The sequence below is a fragment of the Chlorocebus sabaeus genome, chromosome 10 (genome assembly GCF_047675955.1).
Source record: "Chlorocebus sabaeus isolate Y175 chromosome 10, mChlSab1.0.hap1, whole genome shotgun sequence".
Classification (NCBI taxonomy): Eukaryota; Metazoa; Chordata; class Mammalia; order Primates; family Cercopithecidae; genus Chlorocebus; species Chlorocebus sabaeus.
Window position 1 is genome coordinate 53,085,536 of NC_132913.1, and position 26,796 is coordinate 53,112,331.

Here is a 26,796-nt window from a genome sequence, read left to right on the forward strand (position 1 = left end):
AAAAAAAAACTGAAGAAAAACCATAAAAACTATAAATAGCTTCCTATCATTGGGTAATGTTTTACAAATAAATGATTTTAAAGCTTTTCAAAGCACCTTTTCAGAAATAAAGATTGAAAATAAGGTTGTAGATCTTAAAATAGAAGATTAAGAAGTTGAGAACCTTACAGAGGCAGAGCCTAGAAATAGGAAGATGATGTTTTGATCTTTTCAGACTATTTCTGAATCTTCTCTTATCAACCCTGATCACTTAAAGATTCCAACATCGATGGGATTTTCATTATGACTTTTCTGTACTTTGCTGTTAATGTGCAATATCAGGCTTCCATTAATGCTGAATGCCACTCAACACTAAGCATCTCTATCAGTTGTCTTCAATTCTGGATATACATTAGTGGAAAGCTCTTAAAAAATAAAGTGCCTTAGACTTCACCTCTGATTTAATCGGTGTGGGGGCAGGGCATATACTCTGCTTTTGTTGTTACTTTAAGCTCTCCAGATAATTCTAACAAGCAGAGAAGGTTAAGAATTACTCGTCTAGATCACAAGATTTGGGCAAATCAAAACTAGCATCTGATAAGGGTTATATCTGTCCAAAGGCAATCACATTACTAATTTCTAATATGCCAAAGATGAGTGTTTCAAAATAGACTCTTGATGTAAATGAATAGAAGTTATTTAGACTTGGAGATATATGATAAAATCCAAAGCAGGAATGACCCACAGTTTTCCAAAAGGACACAGGGACTTATGCTGATATACATGAGGCACTGAGGTTTTATTGCAAATTATGATTCTGTAAAATCATTTTATAAATATCTTATTCCAATCATAAAAATGGGAAAATTGATACCTGAACAATGAAAGACATAAGCCAAAAGACACACAATAAATGAATGAGTAAAATGAAACCAGGATTCTTAATTCCTTTTTCTGGGAATAATGCCATGTTCCTTGTCAGTACTACCTGCCAAATTGGAAGACCTATGTAAAAACAGCTCATGAAACAAAACAAATCTCTCCTACAGTCAACTTCCAGTTGGACTCCGAAGTTTGAGAATTGATAAGAAAAAACCAGCACAACAGCAAACTCAGGATATAATGTGTCATATTTGCACATTAGAAATGATTAGCAGATAAAGGGTTTGTTCTTCTTGTACACTTTCTAAAACCTTTAAATGCTATGTCCAATATGGCTATTTGCTAGTTAAATTCACAGAGGAAGAGAAGTCAAAAATCATAAAATAGTTTTTAAAAATTAAAAAAAAAAAATTCAGAGATCTTCTAAATTCTAAATTCTTATGAATTTCTAAAGAGTCAAATTCAGAGACCTGGTTTTAAAAAGTATTAATCTGTATCCTGCTATATATGTAGACATTTTAAAAAGTCATTAATAAAAATATTCATAAAGTGAAAAGCTAAAGCAATACACACAATTTTAACTAGTTGTGACACTGTGTTAAAATCAATGGATTATTCTCAGGGGTAAAAATATGCTTCCATCTAAAATCTTACAAATTTAAAATAATCTAATTAAAAAGTGGTGGCTTCCAGTTAGCTAGACTACAGCTTCTCAAACTTTAAAGTGACTATGAATTACCTGGGGATCTTGTTTAAACACAAATTGAGAAGGAAAAATATCAAGGTAATATCCATCATGATTGTCCCTCTAGATGGAGAAGCATAGGTTGCAGAAATACTAGTTGTTCATTTAACCTAAAAATTCCAACTGAAGCAATTTTCTGAAGTAGTGGAAAGCAGAACATTATAATTTTACATGAAAGTAACATTTAATGAAATAAGATAGTGTTTCCTTTCACTTCTTGTTTCCATGTTTGTGACAATAAACCATTACAACTCCAGAGGTTTAAAGTCTGGTTCCTGATGAATTTAACTGCCATGATGTCTAATTTGGTATATAAAACTTCCTTACTACTGAGTTAAAGCTTGCTGTAACAAGTTAGGGGTAACCACACTAAGCAGAAAAAAACACAAAATTACATCCCAATATCCTAATACAGATTATAGATTAAGAAAAGTACACTATTGTGAATTATTATAAAACTCACTGGATCTTTGCCACACATTACCTATCATCTGTATTTCCTAACTGAATTCAAAACAAAACAAAGAAAAACAAAATTTAAAGATCTTGCCCTGATAACAAACCTTTAAGTGCTTGAGTAGAAGTTGTATTATGTGCCCCTCATCTACTGGTTAAAGTGTTAGGGAACAGAGGAGTGGCAGAAAGTCATTTCTGCTTGCATTTATTGGTGGATCAAATCTCATGGTGTTTTGCTGCTGTAGTTTGTTAGTTTTGATTATGTTTAAGTTCATGTTTACACCCTTGGCAGCATTTCTTCTGAGCAGGAAGTGGCATGTGGATGTATGACAAGAGACAAATACTGATGCAAATCAAACTGCATGGAGACAGCCACATTCTGTCTCAGAGTGGGTAGCAGTAGACACACCTCAAAGATCTCAGCTAAAGGCAAAGTAGAGTTACTCTGGGTGGCTGGGCAACGCCACCAGCGGATAACTAAACTACGTGCAATTGTTATAAACTAAGAACAGCTTTCTGAACAAAGATATCTGCAGGTTGTGAGACAAAAAGCCGAGTGACAGAGTTAACCATCAGCAACTGTGAGGCACAGGTTTCAATACTGACAAGGACAGGGTGAGACATCCAAATTCTCAACTACCCCTAGTCAGACAGACATCTCCCTTGTCGTCATCTCTGAATGTGAAAGGTTGCTGATAGAATCTGGATTTGTGAGCTAGTCAACTCTCTACCTCGACAGTTTGATACAAACCAGTAATTATGATACTACATTACCTGCCAAGGGAATCACAAACTCAGGGTCTCACATGCTCTTTCCTGCCACATCTGCACCTGTGAATGACTTTTACATTACGGATGAAAGATATGCATTGATTAATTATGGCATACTACGGAGTAGAGGAATTTTGAGGAGTGATTTAGGTGGATCCAGAGATTATTCATGTAACTGGTATTCCCTCCCCCTCAGGCAGAGGCACTGCATTTTAAAACATTGTCCATCAGTCGGGCGCGGTGGCTCACACCTATAATCCCAGCACTTTGGGAGGCCGAGGCAGGAGGATCACGAGGTCAGGAGATCAAGACCATCCGCTAACACGGTGAAACCCTGTCTCTACTAAAAATACAAAAAATTAGCCGGGCATGGTGGCGGGTGCCTGTAGTCCCAGCTACTCGGGAAGCTGAGGCAGGAGAATGGCGTGAACCCAGGAGGCGGAGTTTGCAGTGAGCTGATATTGTGCCACAGCACTCCAGCCTGGGTGACACAGCGAGACTCCGTCTTAAGGAAAAAAAAAAAAAAAAAAAATCTTTGTCCATCTATTTACCTTGTAAACATAGTTGGTGGCTTTTGGATTAGTAAGGAGATAGAAACCACACAGTAATTTGAACAGAGAGAGTTTAATACAATTTAGTATTAAAAGAGGTTTGGAGTAACAGGAAATTGCCTAGTGGGAGTTAAGGAGAATTCTAAAGAATACAGGAGTTGTAAATACAGTATAAGGGGCAACCACTCCCCCTAAGTCTGAAATAAGTGTTCAAGGAAGAGCTCTCCTCTTACCAGGGCTGAGATCCAGAGATGTCTATGGAGATGCCCTAGTTTTGACTACCTGCTAGAAAAGTCACAGAAGTACTTCATTCATGGGACTTATCAGAAATCTGCCCCTGAAGTTCCAGAAGAGGCTGTTCACAGCTGGGGACAGAACCCTAGAACTAGCTAAGTGCTGCGGAAAACTGCTGGCTGCTGAGGGAATCTGGAATCACAGAGGTTGTCCCCTGCAGGAGTTTAGTGCACTTTCATGTGCCACACAGGCAACAACAGCTCTGGGCTGGCTGCCTGGGACAAAGATGGGCAGCCGGCTCCCTAGACACCCAGTCTTGTGGGTCCCCCAGTTGGCATGTGTGGATCTGAGGTGAGAGTTTGGGGAGTAGTGACTTGGGTGACAGAGTAGGTCCATGGTGTCTGTGGCTCAAGGGTACACCACTGCTGCCCAAATCAAGCTCTAAAGAAAGTGAAGTGTGTGGGGGACACCAACTCTAGAAAAAGCTGTGTTCTGCAGGTACCAGTACTGGAGAAAATCATATTGGGGAGTGAGCAGTAGAGGAAAACCATGCTCCAAAGGAGCTTAGCCAGTGAGCATCACAGAAACCAGAAAGAGAAGCCTCAGCCACTTCAGTGTCCCTCCAGTGCCCTCTACTGACAAGGCTTAACATTGAACGAGCCAGCAAAAAAGAAATATTTACAAGGCCCAGCTCCATTATTATAGAGCAGGCTAATACAGTAAATTTGGAACTAAGAGATAATAAACTGATAAGCAGCAAAGTCTGCACTTTTGACTACTCAGCTTCCACATTCACCCTCTCCCACACACTTAAACTCCTGTACAATAACAACGCAATTCTATATTTCACCTAACAAAGTCTAACTGTCGTTCCTTATAAGTGAAGAAGTTCTATTGCCTCAAAAATGAGAGACATAGAGTCCTAACAGCCATTGTAGCCACTGCTGTGACTCTAAGTTACTCCTTAAATTGTGTCACAGTCTCACTAAATATTCTGTTACCTAATATTTTACTATTTTGTAAAGTTGATCTCCAACGGCTTCTATTTTTTTTAAATGAAAATGAGAGAGAATAAAATTATTAATATATACCAAAAAAAAAAAAAACACCTAGATATAAGAAGCAAAGAAAAAATGTGCATTGAACCTGGGAAAGCTGATGGAAAAAATTTTTTTAAAAATATGCAAATCTACAATAATCCTCACTTACCTAATTGGCTGCGAGGTCATAATGAATATCTATGGCTTCTTTCTTACACTAACTACTACTCTGTATTCACCATGCCCTTAAGCATTCTAGGAGTCCACAGATGTTGGTGATGTCAAGGAAGGGCAAATCCATATCTAGAATATTTATCTCTTCTAGTGAGGAGAAGTCTCTGCCCCCTTAATGAAGGAAGAAATCCAGTATAATGAACCTGCCACCCAGAGGTTGGCTGATCCCCGCAGGGGCTCAATGTTGGTCTCTGCAGATTAGGAACTCAGCAGCAGTACTATCCCAGTCAACTTTAGAAAGGGGAAGCCATGTTGCTGAGCCCATGCATACACAGCTCCAGTCCTGCCACAAAGACCCTGTTTATGGGCCCACTGAACAAGCACTGAGACAGCTGGAAAGAGAGGCTGACTGACGTGCAAAATGTGTCATTTTGTCCACTTGATTATTAAGAGCCTCCTCTGCAATGGATGTGCTTTTGTGGGCACTCAGATGGGATACAAATTTTTTCAGGGTCTTTTCATTTTGAAAGATTCGTTCACATACCTCTTCCTCAAACTAATGACTTTGTCACCAATCTTCCAATCCTGTTCCTGCCAACTCTGACCATACACACCATTAACGACTACCTATTGACGACCAATATAGATCTGTATTTGTAGGCATGTCTCATTCCCAACATAGTGGACAACCGTATTGACTGTTCAAATTTCTGCCTACAGAAAGAATGTCCCTTACCGAGTATTATTCACAGTTACTCATGGGTAGAGCTGTAGTGCTATACAGTCTAATCTTGGGTAGTCCTAGTGTATTGTTCAGATTCAGATTCATCTGCAAATCAGATTTGAGGTGTTTTTTTTTTTTTTTTCTTCTAACAACTGGACTCAGGGAATTGCCAAGAAGCCACAGGCATGAGTTGAAGGAGACGAGGCAATGCCATTAGAGTTGCTACCAAAGAAGTCTGAGTCCCTGGTTCATACAACTTATTTGTACTATCCAGATCTGCTCTAGTTCTGTCTCATGTACTATTTCCACTCAGTGATATACTGCTGTTGTATATCACCAACCTTATGGCACGATAGGTCAGATTTTACCTAATGATGGGAAACTTGGTCCACATGCTAACCCATAATTATACATTCAATATCTACCTAGTAGCAAGTCAGAAGCTGTTTACCAAAAAGTAAATAGTTATCTGAAGAAAATATTTATTTCAAAATCCTAGATGTCTGCATTGTGATTTTGCCATCGGCACTTTCCAGAGGCTCCTTAGAGCATTCTTCTTTGGCTTAGATACTAAGAGAGTCATTGAGTTTGCTACATCATAAAGCTGAAGTGGTAGCATAGCCTGTACTGCTGGGCTTGCTGCAGAGCCTTCTTCTACTTTGATCATCATTAAAAACTGGTAGCCTTATGAGTTACTCTGTAAACAGGTTGAGGTAGCATATTCAAATGTTGTAAATGTTGCCCCTAAATTCAAAAATGACTATCGAGGCTCGGTGCAGTGGCTCATGCCTGTAATTACAGCACTTTGGGAGGCTGAGGTAGGCAAATTGCCTGAGCCCAGGAGTGCAAGACCAGTCTGGGTAATATGGCAAAACCGCATCTCTACAAAAAAACACAAAAATTAGCTGGGTGTGGTGCTCACCTATGGTCCCAGCTACTCAAGAGGCTGAGGTGAAAGGATTGCTTGAGCCCAGGAGGTGGAGGTTGCAGTGACCCCAGATCTCACCACTGCATTCCAACCTGGGCAACAGAATGAGACTCCCTCTCAAAAAAGAAAAAAAAAAAAAAAAAGTCTATCGAGCATAGTGGCTACTGAAGGCTCAGAAATTTTGCTGAATTTCTCTGGGGCCGATTTGTCACCCTCTAATTCTTATATGCTCTACAAGGATATCTAAAGTATTTGCTACTTTCTTCTCATCAGAGACAATCAGCATAATATCAATGCAGTGGATCAGTGTGATGGCTTGTGAAATGTTATGATGACTAAGATTAAGAATTGATCTAGCCCTGAGGCAAGACTGTGAAGCCTTATTGTTGGCCCTGCTAGATAAAAACAAGTTGTTTTCAGTGGTCCTTGTAAATTGGCAGAAAAAGATACTAAGTCAATAGCTACATACCAAATGCCAGGGGCTATGTGGTTTGATAAGGATATTACATCTGGGTCAGCAACTACATTTGGAGTCACCCAATAATTAAGTTGAGGGTAGTCTACAGCCATTCTCTAAGATCCTTTTAACTTCTGCCTAGGCAAAATAAGTGAGCTAAATGGGGATGTGATAGATATCACAAGTCTTATTTTAAATCTTTGATAGTGACATCAATCTTGACAGTTTCCTCAGGGATATGTTATTACTTTTGATTTACTATTTTTGAAGAAAGGGGAAATTCTAAAGTCTTCTACTTAGCTCTCCTATCACATGGTCCTCCCTCTATGGGTTAGCAGGGGTGTCCAATCTTTTGGTTTCCCTGGGCCACATTAGAAGAAGGATTGTCTTGGGCCACACATAAAACACACTAATACAATAGCTGATGAGCTGGAGGGGGAAAAAAAACCAAGAATTACAAAAAAAAATCTCATAATGTTTTAAGAAAGTTTACAAATTTGTGTTGGGCCACATTCAAAGCCTTCCAGGGTGGCATGTGGCCCATGGGCCACAGGTTAAACAAGCTTGGTTTAGAGAGTCAATATGGAGATTCTGCCAGTTACCCAGTATGTCTACTCCAATTATTCATTAAAGAACTGGGGAAATAAGCACAGGCTAGATCTGCTGACTCTCTGGACCCACTATGAGTATAGCTGGAGCTAAGATTCCATGTGTTACCTGAGCACTGTAAGTCTCCACTTTGAACAGTTGGTCACAATGCTTTTGGGTCCCCCTAGGAATTAGTATGAAAGGTCTGATTATTTCCTTTTCCCCAAAGCATAGTCTCCGGTAAATGGCTACAGTTCCCTTTGGGGAAAAGCTCTGGGAGTGTGAATTGACTTAGGCCTGAAAACTGAGTAAGATGCTGTGACTCTTGACTGTAGCAACTAAAGTTAACGTTTTTGCTACCAAAGCTAAAGTTTCTCCTATTATATAGATGAAGGGATGCTATAGTACTGCTTACGTAAATATTCATTAGCTACCACTAGGCATATACCAAAGACAGTATCTCGGCTCTCAAAAACATCTGCAAGCCAATGTTTACTGATACCTCTACATCCCAGCTTTCCATTGTGGGAGATGTACATACTTGGTGGATAATATGTATATACTTATGGATGTATATATATTTGGTGGATAAGGGCTTACCGCCACTTGGCTTTTGCTGCTATGGAATTTCATCATCTCCAGTGAAATCAGAGAGCCAATTTCAATGGTCTACAAAGGACAGCAGCCACAGATTTTTTTCATGGAAAAACGGAATCCCTTCACTAATGTACTGCTTAATACTTTAGTGAAAGAAGTATCTACTGGGCCTTTTTATGGCATGTGTTTGGAGGATGGATAGATTGCATTCAATTAATTCAACCAAACATTCCTTTTTTGAAGGAGTCCAAACACATACAAGCAGTAGGCAATTTCTCTCCATTCATTCTTCCTTTGAGGCCCCAAGAATATTAAGGAATAGGGAGTGAAGGAATAAAGAAGATTGCTTATTCAATTGTTATCATTTTGCATTCAACTTCCTACAGGTTTACCAATGCTGATGTGATAGATACTACTCCTCCACCTCTCAGCTTCCATTACCCTATAGAAAAAGTGTCAACAAACTTTTTGTAAAGGACTAGATAACAAACATTTTTTTTGCTTTGCTGGCCATATTGTCTCTACTGCAACTATTCAATTCCGTTATAGTACAAAAAAGACAGTTTGTAAATGAATGAGCATAGCTGCATTCCAATTAAACTTGTTTTCAAAAACAGGAAGTGCATCAAATTTGATCTAAGAACTATAGTTTGCTAACCCCTGCTGTGGAAATTCTAAAAGACTTCAATCTCAATATGTATAAGTCTCCCCATATTTACCGCTTCCCCATTAGCTGCCACCTCCCCAGATGTAAAACAGAATTCTTTTCAAGTCTTCCATAACATCATTTTTTATTATACATAAAATCTGTATCTATCTTTAAGATTAGGCTATATATGTGCCTAATTTGAAGCAAACAATATCCTTCCACTTCTCCAACTACCATCTGAAATTCCTGCATTATCCACTCTTCATGGTTAAGGTACAAGAAAGACTCCTTTAATATAAAATTTGGGATGGAAATAAACCAGTCTTAGCCTAAACTTTAATTCTTCTATCAACAGATGGCCTCAAGTAGGGTAATTTTACCCAGAACCATGCATAGTCAATTATCGTATACAGTGAGGCCTACTAAACACACACTGAATGCCAAGCTCCAAATAAGGGAGGGTGGGGTGCTTAATTCCACGGGATTCATACTTAATTATTTAGGCAAAGGGAGAGGCCCTGATGAGTTTTAAGCAAGGTGATGACCTAATGAGAACTGAAATTTAGAATGATTATCCTTGAAGTTGTGCTGAACATGGAGTTTTTGGGGAGGCAGAAAAACCTGATAGGAGGCTAAAGGCATTTAGGATACCCTTAAAAGCAATCCAGGCAAGAGATAAATATAAGAGGCATGGAAGCTTGGAAACAGATTTTGGAAGTAGAGTTAGCTTAACTCAGCAAATGAGTCAATGTGGAGGCTACGGAGGTTGTTAAGTTGTGATGGGTGTTAAAGATGTGTTCTGGGCCGGGCGCGGTGGCTCACGCCTGTAATCCCAGCACTTTGGGAGGCCGAGGCGGGCGGATCACGAGGTCAGGAGATCGCGACCATCCTGGCTAACACGGTGAAACCCCGTCTCTACTAAAAATACAAAAAATTAGCCGGGCGTCGTGGTGCGCACCTGTAGTCCCAGCTACTCGGAGGCTGAGGCAGGAGAATGGCGTGACCTGGGAGGTGGAGCTTGCAGTGAGCCGAGATCGCCCCATTGCACTCCAGCCTGGGCGACAAAGCGCGACTCCGTCTCTAAAAAAAAATAAAAAAGATGTGTTCTGGACTTGTTGAAAGGTGCTAGCTAGCTAGGTGCTTGTAATCCCAGCTACTTGGGAGGCTGAGGCAAGAGGATTGCTTGAGCCCAGGAGCTCAAGACCTGCCTAGGAAACACATCAAGATCCCATCCCAAAAAAGAAAGGTGCTAGCTAATGGAGTGCCTTCTCTTCTGCATTATCTTCAGTGGTAGACCTAGAACTCAAAAATATGAGACCAGAGGCCAGTGAAACTAACGGAGGCAATGATGGAGGGTAGAGTACAAGGAGACTGAGGTCACAATAGAAATAAGTTTTATCCAGTTCAAAATGATGGGTCGCATCTGAAAAAACAAAGGTCATGTTCAAAAAGCTCAAAGAAAACAATAATTTCTATTAGAAAACCTGTCTGCTTTATTAATTGTCCTCTAGAAATGAGCCCACTCTGCCATTAAGTATTTACTATCAGATGTTTTTTCCCCCTTTCTTCCTATCTCATTTGACTTAGAATTATCAAACTTGCAGGGCTGCTTACTACTCTAGTCTCTATCAAAGCGTAAATCAGATGTGAGGATAACTTCTAGAAATCCCATAGATATGCTAATGCACTAGTGAAATGGCCCACCTGTAACTTGCACATTAAAGCATTGTTCTAATATCAAAGGATTGAAACAACCTAGAACTCTACCAGTAGGGAAAGAGATAAATTATGATGGAGTAATATGATTAAATATTATGCAAAATAAAAAGCAAAGCTAATTTATATCCTGATATGAAATGATCCCCACAATGTAGTTAAATGGGAACAAAAAAAAGCAAGATTTGTATTTTAAAAAGAAGGAAAATACATATGTATTGTTATTATATTTTTAGAAAATAGCATTGGTTACCTCTGGAGAAGAAAACTGGTGTCAGAGGACAACAGTGAAAGGAAGATTTATCATACACCCTTCCTAACTTTTGAAAATTGCGAACTTCAAACAACTGGAGTTCACAAACAACTGCAACTACTAACACATGTTTAAGAATTAAATAAAACAGAAAGGAAAATGTGTAAAGGTAGAATAAAGAGTTTTAGGCATGCAATATCTCACATTTCTTAATTCCATGCACCATTTTTCAGGAAGCTAGTGGTGGATATGTGTTGCATCCAAATGAGGGTGTGAATAAAAAACAAAAGTCATAGTACCTAAGGAATAGTGGCTCTATCAGAGATGTCAGCAAAAAGAAATTCCAAACAACCACCATGGAACAGGCCTAGAGAGCAACAGTCAAAACGGGGACAAGAGCACAGATTGCTCCAGAAAGGGACCAATAAATCTGTTATGTTAGACTACATGTAAAACTAAGCTGAAAAGATGTTAGAGTACACAGAAATTGCACTCTAACTGACATATGGAAACACTAAGCCAAGTGTTTTCTTAAATGAGTTCATTATTACTCCTAGGATTAAAAAAAAAAAATTCTACAAGTAAAGAATCCTACTCGTAATATGCTTGCTTGACTCAGTAGTAAACAGTATCTATGTAATCACACTAAATAAATACTAAAATGCAAACAAAACAATGTGAGAATTATATTGGGAGGTCAAGGAGGGAGAGTAGAAGTGGCTGTGTATGAAAGATCTAAATATTTATCTACCATAATGGGAAGTCGGTAGATATTGCCAAATATTGATACATTAAGAAACAGCAGTATAAGTATATTATTTGAAAAGGTAAGTGCTGGAAGAAACATTTAAATAAATGAAAGTAGTTGCTTTTAGGCAATAGGACTGGGGAGATGAGAAAGGAGGGGCAGAGTTGACTGGATTTTTATTGTTGTTGGAAGTCTTTTAATAACCCTATTTTATTTTATTTACATGTAAGTAGGACAAATGTACAGTCATGTCCTGGTATCTGCAGGAGATTTGTTCCATAACCCCTGTGGATACCAGCATCTGTAGATGTTCAAGTCGCTTTTATAAAATGATGTAGTATTTGGATTTAACCTACGCACATCATCCCAATTACATTAAATCATCTCTAGATTACTTATAATGTCTAACTCAATGTAAATATTGCATAAATAGTTGTTATACTGTGCTTTTTTATATTATTTTTTATTGCTGTATTACTTTTTTCCTGAATATTTTCAATCTAAGCTTGTTTGAATCTATAGATACAGAATTCATGGAAATAGAAGGCAAATTGTGCAGGATTTGGAATTGTATTGCTTGGACTTGAGTCTTGGCTCTAATCTTTCACTAACCTTGTAAATAGAGGCAAACTACTTAATCTCTCAATTTTCCTATCTTTAAAATAGGGAGGAAAATAGCATGCACCTCATAGGGTTGCTTTGAAGATTAAATAAGTAAACTCATGTAAATTGCTTAAAATATGCCTGCCATGTAAGTGTTCAATAGTAAATAAGGACCAATACTTATTATGAGAATAAATATAAACTATTATTACTTGATAAAAATATAAAGGCATTAATAACTAAAATCTATTTTAAAAAATATGGGCCATATATTAATATCTGCCTCCTTTGTGGGGAAACTTTTGTTTTTATAAGTTAATGCTCTCAGGTACTAAATAGGACTTTATTTCTTTAGGCTACAGTCTTCACTCTAACCCATAGTTAGGGGGAAGGATGTGGTGAGATTGTTGAAAAATTCCAAGTTACAGTTAGGGATGAAAAAGTGGGAGCTCAAACTGGAATTTGAAGACTGCACGTTAAGTAGTTAGGCCAAAAGGGGAGGAAGAGCCTTCCAGGCAGCGAAGACCACTTGCAAAGACCTAGAGGCAAAAGGAATGTAGCAATATAAAAAGATTGGCGGAGTTGGAATAATGATGAGTGTGCTATGTGTTTGATGGGAGCCAAATCATGCCAGGCCTTTGGGCATGTTAAGGAGTTTGCCTTATCTTAAGGGCCATGAAGGGCTTTATGCAGGATATAACATAACCATATATTTTGAAAAGATCACTCTGGGTGCAAGGTGAGGAACCAACAAGCAAGAAGCCAGAATTAGCTCAGATAGACAAACAGGGAGGCCATGGCAAAAGTCCAGGCAAGAGATGATGATAGAGATAGGAATGAATAAAAGTAGATGGATTTGAGAAACATTTAGAAAGTAAAACTGACAGAACTTGGCATAGGACTAGCTAGGAAGAGATGAAAGGAGGACTGCTAATTCCAAGAAATCTTTTGCCTCATTTTTGTTTTTCTTTGTTTGGGAGAGGGTTTCAGTCTAGTCTAACTCAATTATATTTTTTAAGTAAAGGCTGCTCCCTTTAAGCTCCTCAACAATAATAATATACTCAATTGTGGAATATGTATAAGCAAAAGCTGCAAGACATTTCAATTACAAAGTTAACTTTTCACTTTTAAATGATAAAACCCCCAGATCTTGGAACAGAACCAAAAGGCCCCAAAATAAAATAGAATTCAAAGTAATGAGATGAAAGTAACAGCAAACCAAATTAAAGACTAATTAAGTCAGTGAAACAAGTTCGCTACTCCCCAGTTTCTTTGGTTACTTTCCATTAAAAAGGCAGATTGGGTTGGGCGCGGTGGCTCACGCCTATAATCCCAACACTTTGGGAGGCCAAGGCAGGCGATTCATGAGGTCAGGAGATCAAGACCATCCTGGCTAACATGGTGAAACCCCGTCTCTACTAAAAATACAAAAAAATTAGCCGGGCGAGGTGGCGGGCGCCTGTAGTCCCAGCTACTTGGGAGGCTGAGGCAGGAGAATGGCCTGAACCCAGGAGGTGGAGCTTGCAGTGAGCTGAGATCGCGCCACTGCATTCCGGCCTGGGTGACAGAGCGAGACTCCGTCTCAAAAAAAAAAAAAAAAAAGCAGAATGACTTATACTACCTGCCGATGGCTCTCCCCTCTCTGTGACACTTCTACTCCAAAATTTTTATTCCACAAAAGGCTTAATGGAAAGGGAAATTTTGCATATTTTGCACATAATCCAAAAGGGGTGTGTGTGTGTGTGTGTGTCACAGACAAGAGCAAAAGCAGAGTATATTTATATCATGTCAAGCAAATAATAGAAGTATACACAGGACACCTCACACTGCTCAGGTATATGTGGAGACGTGGGTGAGGGGACACAGTTTCCCAAATGAGGCAAGACCTTCTTGAGTCTTAAGAGTCATTAAGAGCTATAGATAGAGGTAAAGGTAGAAGGAAAGGCACTCTCTGCAGTGAGAAGTGCAAAAGAAAAGCGCGCACACACACACAAAAACAAGAAGTCTATTGCTGGGAGATAAAATTTCAGCTTATGGAGTATCAATCCAGAGTTAAGCAAGTGTCAGATCCCATGGGACCATTTTAAGGGATATCCTGTAAGCAACAGAAAATTGTTGAAGGATTTTAAGTGACAGGGAGAATTTACATTTCTAAAAAGATCATCATCATCCTCCAGATGATGGACTTAAGGATGACAACACTATCTGCTGAGATGCCAGGTAGGAAGCAGCTATGATACCCTAGTTAAGAGATGTTAAGACCCTTAACTAGAGCAGTAGAAGTGAAAGAAGAATTTATGGCTTGGAGAAAGGTGTAAAATGTTAAGTGGATTCTAATGGTTGTTGTCTTAGTTCATGCTATAATAAAATACCTTAGACTGGGTAATTTAAACAACACAAATATACCACTCACAGTCTGAAAGCTGGGAAGTCCAAGATCAAGCTGCTGGCAGACTCAATTTCTGGCGAGGGCACATCCCTCATAGATGGCCTCCTATGTGACCTCACATGGAGGAAGGGCAAAAGGCTAACAAGCTTTCTCAGTCCTCTTTTATAAGGAATTATCTTTTATAAAAACACAAGAGGCCAAGGTCCTCATGACCTAATCACCTCCCGAAGATCCTACTCCTAATACCAATAGGTATTTGATTTGATTACTGGATTTGATTTCAACATATGAATTTCGGAAAATACAAACATTCAGACCATAGCAGTTGTAGAGGCTAAGAAAAAGAGTTTAAAATTACCTCTGGATTTTTGGTATGGCACCTGGATGGTGGTACACATCTATGATTCATTCCCCCAAATCCCTGCAGCAAAATGTGCTTTAAAATTCAGGATTTGACAGCCTGTAGTCTCAGCTACTTGGAAGGCTGACATGGAACGATCACTTGAGCCCAGGAGTTCAAGATCAGCCCGGGCAACATGATTTTTGTCTCATTAAAAAATCAGATTTTTTTGGATATTAGAAAGGTGATATGGTTTCCATACCCAATGTAAGAGTGTACCCCAGCAGGGCCTGGGGCAGTATTATGTAATCAAACAGCACTATTTCTGCAGCTGGACATAATCCACTAAGTTGCATACACAATCACAATAGCCTCCTGACAGTTCACTCAGGCTTTGCTCCAGTTGAGTTCAGGTTTTGCTAACAAATGAGTTAAATTTTGTTTTGCTTTGTTTTCAGAGGCTGATTTTGGAATTATAGATAAGAAATGGTACAATGTACTGCTATCTATAGATAGAATACAGAAAGTGAGCAGGTTGTTTGTTCATTTGTTTTTTGATGAGATGAAGGTTCTGGTTTGAACATATATAATCTCTGGTGATGAAGAAATGTTATAGATGTCCAAGAGACAATCATATAGAAAAGAAAATTAGTTTGGACAGTTTGAAACTGAAACAATTATAGGGAAAAGGTTTACTTGGGGGAATATTCTCTATTCAGTGCCAAAAATAAGAGCCCAACTCTGAGAATGACCCAAGGAAATGTCATATAATTGTCAGCAGTCTCTAATGACCTGAATTCAGAGTCCTACTTGTCTTTGCTTTTCAATAAGTGAATGTACTTTCGTCTCCTGCCACTGCTGGAATTGATTTGAATTCAGTTTTCCCCCTGAGTGTACATGAGTTGTGTTAAATTTTACCCAAATTACATAGTATGAATTATTTTGATACTAACTAGATGCATAATTGAACAGGTAATTGAAAATACCTTCCTATTCAATAGGATTTTATACCCATAAAGTATCCATCATTCCAAATGTATTTTTACACTTGATGGACTAGAGAACTGAATACATGTGAAGATGATTCAGGCACTGATCGTTTCCAAAATCCTAAATATGATAATATTTTCCTTAGAAGAAATATTTCACTCACCAAGAATGTAAAGGCAGGTTAAAATTGAAAGTGTCTACAGAAGGCTTAATTATCCAATCAGAGCTTCCAAGACTACATTCCTACAAATCATTTAGGGATCTATTTTAATCTCTCAATGTAGTCTTTTTGTGGAGAGGGGACGTGTAATTCCTATAATTTGTCTCTTATACTTGTTTCATAGTAAAAGAGAAAAGCATTAAATATTAACAGAATATAAACCAAATAATAAACTGGCTATGTTTTCTCTAATAAATTTTTTAGACTCCACCCAGGACTCTAACTCAGTCATAAAACTTTAAGAGTTTAGAATAGAGCTGGACAGAATGTTTCTCCCTCAAAATTTCACTTAATTCTTACCATCAAAATCCCCTCAGAAAAAAATATTTCTAGTTTTTCCTATTCCCAAATACACTACAGCATGATGAGAACTCATTCAACACAAAATATGTATAATGAACAAGGCTTCATATAGTTCTTAAGATTTTAAAGGCTTAATCTAGCACCAAGGTCCTGGAGCCTCAAGCCCTACAATACATGTTTAATTAGGGTTACAGTACAGTTTTTAAGAAATAATTTATTTTCTTTCATGTGAGTGGGGATGTGCCTGTGTGTGTGTGTGTGTATGTGTGTGTGCGTGTGCATGTATGACACAGAGAAAAAGAAAGCTGGTAGAAAAATCAGCCTTTAAAAAAACAAAAATTCAACAGAATAGTGCTATTTTCACATTGTAGGCTCCAGCACATTCGTGGTCATAAAGAGGTCTAATGTGTTTAAACCAATATTTTTAAAAATAAAATAATAAAGAACATCCAAGTTGTAAGGTTAAGCACTGTTTTATATTAATAAAACTTGTTTCATTTATATACACTCACACTGGAGTTTATGGAGTTGAGGCAGAGAAAAAATTAGTTATTGAGGATTGCAGTAAAAGAAAAAAAAGTTTAAAGAAACTTAGTGTTAAGGATGTGTGCTTGAAACCAAAAATCTGGAGTGTTGCAAACGGATGAAAGGCACTGGGTAGCTGCCTCATAAAATATATTTTAAGCCAATATAATAAAAAGATCAGAAGACTAAATAATGTTATCCACATTGACTTAAAAAATTAACTGTGGCTTGGAAATACCAAGAAGGAACTAAAAATCTCAATTGACATGGCATCGTCAATATGCATGCTATTTCACAATGAGAGGAGCATGATGCCTTCACTGGGTAGTCTCCATGAAGTCAGGCATCATTTGGACAAGTAGAAATGAGGGTAAATCAGAGCTGAAGAAAGAGCAATAGACTATTCTGTAATTACAAAGGCCTTACAAAGTATATGAAAGAAAAAAGATAAACATCTTATGATAAGTGAGGATGTGGGTGGTGAAAAGTAAGATACAGGAGTCATGAGTCAAGCCACTGGAATGATCATGCCATCTCTGGGTGAAATTAAGTTAGAATACCTCTCTCGGCTTCAATTTTTCACAAATGAATGGTTTCACTAGTGAATCTCCAAAGTGAGAAAGGAATCCCGAGAAGGCTAGGGCTGGAAGATATTCTTGATTGTTTTTAAGGCTTTGTTATCTTAATCTAGGAAAGTATTATTTTTCCTATTTAACAGATAGATTAAGTCATACCGTTACTATGGCTAATGAAAACATGTTACATTTCTCACTAGAGGTTAAGAGGAAAGATAGTCTGATAACATCTGCCCAGTAAGTAATGAAGATTAATATTCAAAATTCAGGGAACAACTCCTATATCTAATATTTAAACAGTATTTAGCACATTTATTTCTCTGTATGGAGACGAGATTAAGAGGTCAGGTGAGAGTCTTTCAAGAAATGTAGAAAATTCCTGGTTGAATTAATAATTATGTCCTGTTATGCTGTGGTTGGCTTTTAGATTTCCATATAATCTTAAAAAGAAGAAGAAGAAAAAACCCACTACATGTTGCATAAGGCATTTTAAGATAAACGTGCAACTTAAAATATATTTTTAAAATATGCAGAGATAGAAGAAAACAAATCTAGTGGAATTGTTATTACTATTAGAAACTCCTCTGTAAAAATGTTGGCTAAAGCAATACATAACGATTCTCGGTACAAACTGCTCGGAAAGTTTAGCATGCGCTAGACTTCAGATATTAAAAGTTAAATTTAAAAAAATCTGATGGCAGGGTGTAACTTTAACCTCATGGACTTTAGCCACAAACTCAAAGAAAAAATATATACAATGAAAGAAGCAACAGATTTTCCCACAAGCAGAGATTTTTCTAATTAAAATGCTGTCACTTTAATATTTTTTAGCTATAGAATTTGAGTGTAAATGTCTTCATTATGTACTGTAACTTCTCTAGCAAGTTATGTTAACTTAATAACGTTTTCAGAATCGGAAATATTGGTAACTCGATGGGATTCTTAAAACAGAAATAGTTTCTTTGATGAGTTGGAAAGAGAAGGAAATAAAAGTCTAAGGTAAGCGCCAGTTTCACCCTCAATCGTTAGGCTTCAGAAAAGCCTAATTAGGCAGGGAAAGGAATTTGGGCCTGGCACACCCAAGCTTAGACGTGGCAGGATCCTGAAACAATTTTTTTTTTGAACCTTTAAGTCATATGCCACAGGCAAACCATAACCGCGATATACAGGTCCTTAAGTCAACAGGTCCTCTAAAGAGATGGTGTGTGGTTGGTGCGTGGCAGTTGGATTTCCTCCCGCCACGGAAGAAAAGAACTCTTCTCCATTGGACAGGAAAGTGGGCCCAACTCTGGCTTGGAGAGCGCACCCGGAAAAGTGCAGAGTCGAAAGAGAGAGAGAGGGGTGTCTGCGTCCCGGCCACAGAGCCCTTTCCAAACCACTCGGAAACCATTTAAATGGCTCGGCGGCCACGGTTTGCTGCCTAGAACGTTTGGGGTCCCCGGCTGGGAAAGTTGCCTGGCAAAGCCATGCCCTTCGCCGTCGCGGGATGCCCTCTCGGGCAGAGAGGCTGGAGGAGACAGGCAACCTGTTAGCCGGAGTGGAAGCGCGCCCGCCTCCCGCCGGGCCCTCCCTCTCAGGGTCCCCACGCTGCGACCCTCCCAGGGGCAAGTCCGGGGCCACCAGGTCTTTGATCTCGGTCCAGCTCCTCTGGGGCCGCCCCATAAGGACTGGCGGGGCACCGTGGGCGAGAGGGTGTGACTGGGCTCCCCCCGGGGCGCCACCTGCCCCTTGGCCCGGGGAGCCCCTTTCGGGGTCTCTCCAGGGGCAACCGAAACACTGCTCTCGAGACCGACTCCAACCGGCCACCTGGACCGTAGCCCTGTCCCCAGCATGTGAACCCCCGCGGCTGTCCTCCCGCCTGCTCTAACGCAGCCCAGGGGTACCGCATCTCCCTCCGCCTGTCGCCGGCTTACCTGGCGGGTGGGCTGGGCAGGGCAGGGCAGGGCGGCGGGAAGCGGCGGCCGGGCGGGCGCTGGACGTGGGCTGGGCTCCAGGTGCAGGTGGCTGCCGCTGCGACTCCGGTTGCTGTCGCTACAGTTGCGGCTAAGTAGAGCTCCTCCTCCGCCGCCGCCTCCTGCCTTCCCGCTGGGCCTCCCGCGTTGCCTGGAGAGGCAGAACCGAGGCTCGGCTTCCTCTAGGAGTCTCCCAGGTGAGCTCCGGTCTGCGACGTCGGCAGGGGCGAGGCCCCGCTCCCGCGCCTGCGCGCCAGCCTCCCGCCCCGCCCCAGCACTACCTGAGCGCTTCAGGTGAGAACCGTTGACCGCGCGCGCGGGGTGGGGGCGCCGTCCGGGCCAAGCCTGGCTGTTGTGCGGCTTCTCTCTGCGCGGTCGGCGAGACTGCTGCTCCGCGCAAGTTGTGGCTCCCGGTCCGTCTACATTGGAGGAATCCTGCACTGACCTGGTGGCAGTGATCACCTTGTAGCCAGAACAGTCTGCTGGGTCCTTGGGGAAACAGAAGTTCTAGATTTCCCCCACACGCTTCCTCCCTTCCTCCTCGGTTCGCCAAAATGAAGGGGTGCGCTGCCTCCGAGGACCACTTCGGAAGGGCAGCAACTGCTGGCTCATGTGGTTTCCTCGGGCAGGGTTCAGCAGCTTCTGTCACCAGTTAGGTTTCGTGAGCTTCCTTCCCGTGTAGTCTTGATTTCATCACTTGACTCACTTCAGCGCAGCTAGTGGTTTCCGTTTCTGTACGCGGGTGCTCTGGTAGGGGCGCCTCACGTCCAAAGGAGGAGTCTCCTTCCAAAGAAGAGCCTTTGGTATTTGGCAGAGCCTCGCTAATTTGGGGCGCACCTCCCCTCCCTGGGATGCTCTCAGAAGGCAAACCAATTCCCAGAGGGAAAAACAGCCACAACAGAGAGAACCCTTGCTGTTCCTGTTTGGAAAAAGATTGGGATTTCCTGGAGAAGGCTTGCTTCTACTGTAGGTTCGTTTAAAAACTTCACATCTATTCTGGAAGGGGACAACGCAGACTCCAGGAAGATGGTGGGTTTTGCTGTTTTTAAGACCAAAAAAAAAATTGTTAAAACAGTATTTGTTCTGTTTATGACACAACTTTCTGTTTCAGCCTTCCTTCTGCTGCTGTAACAAACACTGACACTCCCAAAACCAGGGCTTAAAATGACCTTTGTACCTTTCCATGAACTCATTTCTTTGGCTCTATCCCAAAGATATGTAGGGATATAAATCGAAAACTAGCTAAAAACTTTTTGGTGGCATGTTTAATCATATGGTGGCAGGTTTTACTATGAAGTTTAGTTGTGGCCTTCCTCCTACATTTTGACATGCTCTTATGGTGCTTATTTACTGTTTTATTAGTGCTACGCGTGACCTAAAAATAAGGTTTAAAATACAGGTTAGTGTAGTATCAACAAGTGTATCTTTAGTACTTGACTAGTCTAAGACATTGGTTTTAGCATCCATAGTACTATTTTATACTATGACACCTGTGAGTTAGGTTTAAGACTTTAGTAAACTAGGTAGTTCTATGCTTGTTTTACATGTTGTGCTTATTTTGCAAGCACCAAGGAACCTTCATGTATTTGCAACATTTTAGTATCAGTACCTACAAGCAGTTGCCAAGCTCCCTTTCCCTCCAAAAACAAACAAAAAAATAGTTCAGGAGATACTTGTGTGTATTGATATACTAACTTGGTAGTGGTTTTCCTTAGGTCCAGGTCCAGAACTGAAAATACTAACTACTCAAATTCTCTTCTCCTTCTCCTTCTTCTTCTTCTTCGTTGTGCCACTTTGTCGTTTACCCCTAACTGGAGGTTAATGTCAGTCTTTGGAAAATTTGTAAGGTATCCTAAATGTATAACCAAGAAACCTGTATCCTTTTTCACACACCACCCATCTCTGAATGAAGCAGGAGTCAAAGATTATCAGAGTTTTGATGTCCCATCAAGCAAAGAGCAACACTTTTCACTGACAATCAGGACAGAGCAGATGGATATAAAATAGCAATCTGGAATCCAAAGACTGAGATGCATTGACAGCAAGACTAGTAACGTCAAATAACAACTGAAAAGAGAAGATAGGGCAGACCTATAAAAAGAGAGAGCCAACAAACAGGACCAAAATGTTGGATGAGGAGTGTAAAAAGAACAGAAGAAACATAAAAATGATCAGGAGTTACTAAAATTTGACTGTCAGTTTTACAATGGAGACGAACAATTTAAAGAAGGAAGCAGTTTTTCTGAGTGTGGCATTACTTGTGCACGTTGAGTGTCATATATATATATATGTAGAGAGAGAGAGAGAGAGAGAGAGAGATCTTGGGGATGAGACCCAAGTCTAAACACAAAATTCATTTATGTTTCATATACAGCTTATACACATAGCCTTAAGGTAATTTTATAAAACATTGTACATAGTTTGATGCACGAAACAAAGTTTGTGTAAAGTACTTATGTGTGGAATTTTCAACTTCTGGTGTCATGTTGGTGCTCAAAAAGTTTTGAATTTTGGAACATTTCAGATTTTGGATCTGTGGATTAGAGATGCTCCATCTGCACTATTTTACACAACATTACTTGTACTATTTCATAGCATTCTGAAAGCAAAGTCTTATTATTAATAAAAATTTTTCTATGTCACAATAAAATTAAAATGATGCCACAGGCCCAAGAAAAAAAATTATCATATTGAAATGTTTAATGCCCCAAATCTAATCACAGGCAGGTTTTTGAAAGTACCATCCTATTCAAAATTATGAAATAAATAATTTATTTCATAAACAGAAGTTAGCATTTCATCATAAAATAAAACCCAGGAACCTTAATGTAGACATGCTTCTCAGAAATAAGCTAATTTTAATAGCATATGTTTGACATATAATGACAGGTAAGATAGAAAATTGGGCAGATTTTACACAGGAAGGAAACAAACATTCTCTATCTCTCTCACACATACACACACTTATTCCATGCACACACACACGCAAACACACACACACACATGACTAGGCACAAAATGGTCATTTGTATGGATTTGAAATAATACTTACTCCTTAATACTTTCTGTTAACATTTAAATTAATGCCAAGATCAGCACCTGGCACTTAGTAGGTACTTAATAAATATGTGTTAAATGAACAAATTGACCCATCAAGTACCGTAAAAAAATACACCTAGTGTCTTGAGCAATTTACAGGTCTAAAGAATGGTTTTACCCAACAGTAAGGAGAAATAATCCAAGGTGGGTAAGAACACTAGACTGGTAATCTGAATTACAAAATTCTAAGAACAATAGATACCAGCTTTCACGTATCTACATTTCAAAAGACACTATGCAAAACACTTTACACTCCTACAAGTTACTTTATGTCTGGCTTAAATATTCTCTTCCACAAAACAAAATAGTGGTAGAAGATGATCTCCAGGCTTCTTTACATTCTGATTCAAATAAACTCCATGCCAAGAGAATTGGGCAAATAAATAAACAAACAAATAAAACCTTCTAGATATAGCAATAATAATTAATGGGACAACAAAGATGAAGAAACTGAAATTATTTAACTGAGATCAAAATTTTAATTCATAAACAATAGTTGTAATATATAATGTAATAAGTAAATGTGCAAAGTTACTAAGTCCAACTTTAAACTATTTCAGTTTATTAACTGTTTAATTGTTGGTTACACAACTTTGCTTTGAAACATACTCTAGAAAGAGTTTTGCCTCATGAGGGAACTAGAGTTTTTAGTGAGGATCTCAAAGTCAGACTGAGAGATTTGGCTCAAAGACTGAACAGATTGGAATAATTTCTTCTCAAAGCAGTAATAAGCATAGAAATGTTACTGATTCAAGCAGAGAATAGAGGTAGTATCACAGTGAAGAGCCACAAATATGTGGGTATTTTTAAAATAATGATGCAACATAATTCTACATTGTGTTTAAAATATTGCAAGAATTAAAACAGTGAAAATATAAATAGGTTATTTTAGTATGAACTTTTTTGGACATTGTTTTCTATGATCCTTCTGCCTGTAGAATCTCAGAACAATCATCTCAGATTTTCAAAGTGGTACACATACTATGAGGGGTTGACTTAGATTACAACAAAACTATGTCTTGCTAATCTTGTATTCTTAGTACTTGGCACATAGTAGGCACTCAATAAATATTTGATGAAATGTATTGAATAGAGTGCATTGTTTCAAGCTTTTAAGCATTAGCCTAAGAGCAAAAAGAAATGTCATGCTGAGTCAGAATAATATTCAATCTGACTGGCTCTAAATTCTGACAGTGGCACCAAAGAATATTTTGTGGGAAACCATGGTGATAGTCTTGCATGATGTTGACCTCAGTGATGCACTCGGGTATCCCTCACTGACTCCTTTCCTAAACTGATTTCTCTTTTTCTGTAATATGCTTCTTTAAATTGAAAAGAAATTAATATTCTTTACAGAAAAATCAGAAAATACACATAAATGCAAATAAATTAGCTTTGAAATACTCAGAATTCCTTATACCAAGATGAAATCAGTGCTATCAGACCCTTTCTATCTGTATCTTTCCAGATTTTTTTAATTGAAAAAATTAGAGGCGCGGCATGGAATGGGGAACAGAGAGGGATACAGAGACAGGTTTGTAAAATAAAAACTAGATCATTCTGGGGACTTGTTTTGTAGCCAAAGTTTTCTACTTAACATATAATTAAATGTCAATACATTTATTTTACAGTTATTTTAATGGCTGCCTGATATCCCTTTGTCAGGATTTATTTAATCTGTCACTTCTGTCACTTACTGTTGGACAATGAAGATTGCTTCCAAATTTTGCTATTGCAAGCAGTGCTATAATGGTCATACTCTTCATCTGTTGAAACATTTATGATGATTTTCTTGTAATTGACTTTTATTTTGTTTATTTAGTGAGATGGGGTCTCACCGTGTGGCCCAGGCTGCAATTGAACTCCTGAACTCAAGCAATCCTCCTGTTTTGGCCTCCCAAAGTGCTGGGATTACACGCATGAGCCACCAGGCCAGGGATATTTTTGTCTTTTGAGGCAGGGTCTTCTCCTGTTGCCCAGGCTGGATCACAGTGGTGCAATCATGGCTCACTGCAGCCTCAACCTCCCAGGCTCAAGTGATCCTCCCACCTCAGCCTCCTGAATAGCTGGGACTACAGGCATGTTACATCATGTCTGGCTTTTTTTTTTTTTTCTGGAGAGATGAGGTCTTACTGTGTTGCCCAGGCTGTTCTCGAGCTCCTAGACTCAAGCAATCATCCCTCTTCAGCCTCCTGTAGTGCTGGGCTTACAGGCAGGAGTCACCATGCCCAGCCCTGACTTTTATTAAGCCATTTTGTGTCAATTATCCAGATCCTAAACCATGACGATATCATTAGAGACATCATATCACAAAAACAAGAGGTAGAATACATATTAACAATTTACCACTTTCTATTGGTATGAAAAATAATAAGAATATTAATTCTAGCTACCAGACCTTCATACAAAGAATGTTCTTTTCAATGAAAACCTTATAATTTTAGAAATAGGAAAATAGAATACCCCACTTATTTTAAAAAACTCAGATCTCTTATTTTCCTCTGATCATACCACAGTCAGTTTCCCACCTATGAAAATCTTTGTATCTTCTAATATGATTTTCTTCCCCCTCTCCAAATCCCCTCCAGCCCAACTGAAGACCCTAGTCTCCCATGGAGCCTTGATATAGTTTGGCTGTGTCCCCACCCAAATCTCACCTTGAATTATAATAGTCCCCACATCTCAGAGACTGGACCAGGTGGAGATAACTGAATCATTTGGGGTGCTTTCCGTCATACTGCTCTTGTGGTAGTGAATAAGTCTCATGAGATCTGATGGTTTTATAAATGGGAGTTCCCCTGCACAAGCTCGTCTGACCTGCCACCATGTAAGACGTGACTTTGCTTCTCATTTGCCTTCTGCCGTGATTGTGAGGCCTCCCCAGCCATGTGGAACTGTGAGTCAAACCTCTTTCCTTTATAAGTTAGCCAATCTTGGGTAGGTCTTTATTAGCAGCGTAAGAACAAGACTAATACAAGCCTCCTGGATCAGTTCAAATCACCTTGATATTTTGTAATTCCAATGCATTGGCATAAAGTAAATTTCCTTCCTCCCTTGGCCCTCATCTCTCTCTTGACTCCAATAACACAAAGGGAGAGTTGCAGAGAGATGCTACCTGGGTTTGACGTAATTTGTTGCCAGGTAAGTTATAATAATTTGTTAAGGAATTCAAGCCTTTTAGCAAGTTAGGTTTGAGGTAACAGGTCAAAAGAAATAGCATTATTGTTATTAAATTAAAAAGAGATATAATTTTTATGCATGTTAGAAGGGGAATTTTGAAGGAAATTATACTTTTTCTGTATACTTACATATTTTACTTTTTATTTACCAGAAGAAAAGGCATTTGCTGCCCAAGGTAGAATCCCATCACCATAGTCCTTTCCTACATCTAATCACAAAATCAGAATGTGCCAATTCTCCATTCCCAAGTAAGTCAACAGACCCTGAGATCACATTCCCTTTCTCCTCTCTGCAAAACTTCAAGGACAAGAGTCCCTGACAGGCAGCTGACATTTGGGGTTGCATACAAAAGGTCAAGTCACTACAAGAGAAGGAAGTTTGTTTCTATTGGAAGAGTTACTGTATAACATATAAAAAGGGAGTGAGGATGGGAATATTGTAGTAGGGAAGGGGTTAAAGGGCTTAGAAAATGGTTTTTTTAAAGGTGGAAAGGGAAGAGTAGAAGGCAAAGAAAAAGTCATCCATGTGGGACATCTTCTGAACGCCCAAGGAGAATCTTAGGGGATACATTCCCCCCAAGATTTAAGGAAGTAACTTCACTCCTGAGAAGAATGTACAGGGAGGACAGAAGCTAAACCAGGAGCAACATCCAATTTCTTTGTCTCTCCTTCTCTTCCCACTGCAAACTCTGTACAGATTTGGCATAATTACCTGAACTTTCTCGTAAAAATCATAGCCTTCATGAAGATCCATTATGTATTTGATTCACAGAAAGTTGGTATTGAATTGTAAAACACGGCTATGAATTTCTCCCTCTCCAATAGGCATGTCATTTTGGAATGTGACTTGCTGCTCTTCTTATCAAGGGTAAAGTCCGTTTCTTCACCTTTTAATCTAGAGTAGCTATGCAACTTTCTTTGACCAATCAAATATGGTGAAAGTCATGTTGCATGACTTTCAGGTCTAAGTCTTAAAAGAGATTTTTCACTTTCTGCTTTCACTCCCTTGGAATGTTGCCCTGAGATCACCACACCATGAAGAAGTCTGGGGTGAAAGGCCATGTGGAGTGAGAGGCTCAGCTTCCCAGATGCTCTCACTGAGCACTGCCCCCAGCCACCTGCCAGCTCA

General features: G+C 39.3%; 1 protein-coding gene across 2 annotated transcripts in view; it reads right to left on the reverse strand.

The window, feature by feature from the left end:
* The window catches only part of GALNT3 (polypeptide N-acetylgalactosaminyltransferase 3), a 50,960-nt gene extending 30,895 nt beyond the window's left edge, over positions 1–20,065 (reverse strand). For both annotated transcript variants that reach the window (XM_007965220.3, XM_073019776.1), the window contains exon 1: positions 19,351–20,065. The gene's annotated coding sequence lies outside the window, so the exon portion shown is untranslated. The remainder of the gene's footprint in view (positions 1–19,350) is intronic.
* Between the last annotated feature and the right edge of the window lie 6,731 nt (positions 20,066–26,796).